Raw genomic sequence first — 4264 nt, 5'->3', positions numbered from 1 at the left:
GTTTTGTAGGCAAAAAAAGAGCTTTCTCAAGTAAGCACGCACCCCAAAGCTTCAGTGACTTAAAAAAAAAACCCTTCCTCTTTTCCAAAAATTACTAACCTTTTAATCTAGCTCACTTGGTCCAAAGCTACTTTATGAGAGTAGAGGTCTTGAGTTCAAGTCTTTCTTTTTGTTGAGCTAATTAGATTAAGTTTGGAAAGGGGGCGGATTTTTTTTTAAATATAACATTATCATTCATTTCCACACATTCCCGCACTTCGTCGGCATCTTCAACAACTTTTCTTCAAAAAGCCATAACTTCTTCATCCAGAAGCCGTTTTCAGAGCCGTTTTTTTTAATTAGCCTAATTTTTCGAGATATTTCCATTGGAACAATTAGTTTCAGCATCTATAGCTTCAGTTTATGTTAAAATGGAAAGTCCATGCTCAGTTATTCTTGACAGCACCAACTACTTCCAATGGTGGTCCTACATTGTGGATTTACTTAGAAGTAAAGGTCTTTACAGAATAACCTCAGGCCAAGAAACCAAACCAAAAGATGAATATAAGGTATCCAAATGGGAAAATAGGAAATATCAAGCACGTGGGTTGATAGGGATGTCTATTTCTCCAGACCTTAGATTCCATATCGTATAACTTGATACTCAAATGAAACATATCACTAAAGTTTTTGGAATTAAAAATGAATTAGAACCCATCAACTCGAAAATGAGTTGCTTACATTGGACCCCAATAATTTTTCTTCCATTGAAGATTTTTTGTCCAAGTTCAAGACCCTTAGACGTCTCTTGGAAGGTGTTAAGGTTATGAAAGAAGATGGTAACCTTATGTTAAAATTGGCAACTAGGGCCAAAATCCATGTGGGTCATCTTATTCATGGTTGATAATATTTTTATTAGATTCCTCTCGTCGAGAGGTGTAGTATTGATCTAAAGATCATCCAATTCTGATAAGTATTTATGGAGATATGAATTTATTTTTATTATGGAATAATTATCAAGTCGACCAGCAACTCATGTAGGCTCAGAAGCCCAACAGCATCTATTCAATCATCAACAGTTTTGTATAAATACAAGAGGTCTTTTCCTCATTTGGACTCACTCAACTCGTCACATCTCTCTCTCTCTCTCTCCTGTGCAGAAAAGAGGCTCTTCTCCTACTACGTAGAAACAGACTCTTCTCTCACACATGTGGAAGGAAGGTGTAGAATTTAGGGCTGCAACTGCAGAACCAAAGTTTGACCAATGTTGACCATCAATTTGCCTCTCAGAACTGCGTTGTAGGTGAATCTGGATCTCCTCTGAAGGCCGCATTTTTTGGTGAAGGAATCAAGCCGATCCGACGGTCGGTTTGCAAGATATTGTTTGCCCTAGTTTGGCTGATCTAGGGTTTGCTGCTACTGATGTAAATCAGATTTATGTACTATTTCTCTCTGCTGAATTATTGAAGATAAAGGAAGATTTGATCAAAGGGTTTCCCCACATTGGGGTTTGTCCCTGGCTAGCCACCACATCTTGTGTCTCTTGTCTTGGCTTGTTTTCTGTCGATCATTTAATGTTCTATCTGCACTTTACTTTATGTACATGTGATTGCTAATCTGTGGATAATAATAAGAAAGATAAGTAAACTACTATAAGCATAGAACATACCATAAATTAACATGGTATCAGAGCTGAGGTGAAGACAAAGCCCGAGGAAGAGCAAGAGCAATCACCGAAGAGAAGATTGGAAAGGCTATCCTAAAAAAAATATGGGGTCCTCAACGCTCTGCCCTACCGAAGACAAGCTCTGTGAGAAAGCTGACTATCACGGATGGAAGATGTCTATCGATCTAACCTTAGAAGAGCAAGGAGTGTTGGACCATGTGAGAGGCAATATTGTGAGCCTCCATCAAATGCACCCGTTGCTACCAGGAACAAATGGAAAACCGGTAAAGTCAAAACAAAGAAGATCATCCATGATTCTATCGACAAGCGCTTGGTGGCCTACATCTCCAACCTGAACATCTCCAAGGAAATCTATGATAGACTGGTGAGTTTATTTAAAGTTAATGATGCAAATCAAGTTTTGTTTCTTAGAAATAAGCTTAAGGAAATTAAGAAGGGCAAATATGAGAGTATGCAAGCATACTTCTTAAGAATCACCGAGATCAGGAACGATCTCCTATCTATTGGGGAGACTATTACTGATAGGGAAATGGCACTCACGACTCTTGGAGGATTACCATCCGAATGGTACGTGTTCAGGACTACTCTTTTGAACAATAATGTAATTCCTGGTTTCGAGGAATTAATGGCTAGATGCATTCAAGAAGAAACAAGGGTAGAAGAGCAAGAAATGCCCATGCCTAAAGGTCCTCCTGCTACCATTTCTTATCATGCTAAGAAAAGAAATAATTCTGGGACTAAATAAAAAAGAAAGGTTGGACCTAAGGGTGGAAGAAAAGGACGATGTTACATTTGCGATAAAGTAGGTCACTATGCAAGGGAGTGCCCTGATAGAAAGGACTCACACCGGGACAATGATCAAAATCCCTCTCATGGCAATCAAAGGAATGACAAATTCAATAACAAAGGTAAAAGGAGTGCTAGAAATCAAGGAAGAGGACAACCATTCAAGAAGGCTAGAAATTCCATATATGAATCCAACATTGTTGAAAATAAGCAGGATGAATATTATCTGCCAGCTGCTCTATCTACCTCTGCTCCTTCGGACTCAATGGGAATTTGGCTCATTGATAGTGGTGCCTCAAGGCACTTCACTGGTTACAAAGAAGTTCTCCATAATCTAATAGAGAAAGAAACTAACCTGGAAATTGTCCTTGGAGATAATATGAAATATCCCGTGAAAGGTGTAGGCAATGTCACTCTCAAATTGAATCAAGGTAATACGATCCACTTACAGGATTTATTATATGTACCTGACCTCAAAAATAACCTGGTGTCCATCTCGGGAATGGAAGACAAAGGCTACAAGGTAACCTTCAGTGATGGCAAGGTACATATATGGAAAAATAATGTTAAATATGCCTTCACTCTTGGATTTCGAGTTGATGCATTATATCAGGTCGGTGGAAGTACGCTAGGTGTCACGTCTTGTGACACATCTCTTCAGTCCGAACTTTCGCATCGGAGGTTTGCCCACCTTCATTACAAAGCTCTACCCGATGTAAGACAAATGGTAACAGGGATGCTCGAATTCCGAGTAGAGAAAGAAGGTGTATGTCTGGGATGTGCCGAAGGAAAGCTCAAAAGAGGACCATTCCCCTCAAGCCAAAGCAAGACCTCCGATATATTACAACTGGTTCAATCATATATATCTGGTATGATGCCTGTGAACTCCTTGGGAGGATATTCATATTACCTTACTTTTACATATGACTATTCTTGAAAGACTTGGATATACTTCTTGAAAAAGAAGGATGAAGTGTTCTCTTGGTTTCGACACTTCGAAGCCTTGATTGAGAATCAAACCGAAAAGAAGATCAAGATCTTGAGGACTAATAATGGGACTGAATATGAATCTAACGAGTTTCATGACTTCTGTAAAGAGGCTGGCATCAAGAGGGAGACTACTACACCATATACTCCTGAACAGAATGGTGTGGTGGAAAGGAAGAACCATACGATTGTGGAAGTTGTACGTGCCATGCTCCATGATCAAAGACTTTCGAAGTTTCTATGGGCCGAAGCTGCAAACACCGCCGTATATGTACAAAACTGATGCCCTCATCAAGCATTGGGTTCCAAGACTCCTGAAGAAATTTTCACCGATAAGAAACTTGATGTATCTCATTTTAGAATTTTTGGAAGCCCTGTATATTTTCATGTGCTGAAAGAGAAAAGGAATAAATTGGGTGCATCTGGAAAGAAAGGAATTTTCGTGGGCTATGGTGAAAATACTAAGGGCTATAGAATCCATGTAGCCAGTCAAAGGGAAGTCGTGATTAGTCATGATGTCACCTTTGACGAAGATATGGCCCTCAACAACGTGGACAATCTTCCGACTTTAAGGAGCTCTCAAGAAGTTGACACCAGGGAACCGAAAGAAAAGGATGATGAAACAATGCCTGATGTGGAAGAACCGATGGATCCTATTGATCCACCTGAGCCTTCCTCTTCTAGGAAGAGGCCCTCTTGGCTTAAGGGGCTAATCGATGATGCTGAAGGACACACTGCACCCCGAGGAACCTTCCGTGAAAGTAAGAAACCCAATAAGTATCAGGGATACCTGACCATCATGAGCACGATCATACAAAATGAGCC

This window comes from Pinus tabuliformis, chromosome 7 (genome assembly GCF_031772625.1).
Source record: "Pinus tabuliformis cultivar Carrire ecotype Pingquan chromosome 7, CPIR1, whole genome shotgun sequence".
Classification (NCBI taxonomy): Eukaryota; Viridiplantae; Streptophyta; class Pinopsida; order Pinales; family Pinaceae; genus Pinus; species Pinus tabuliformis.
Note: the sequence above shows the minus strand (reverse complement) of the source record.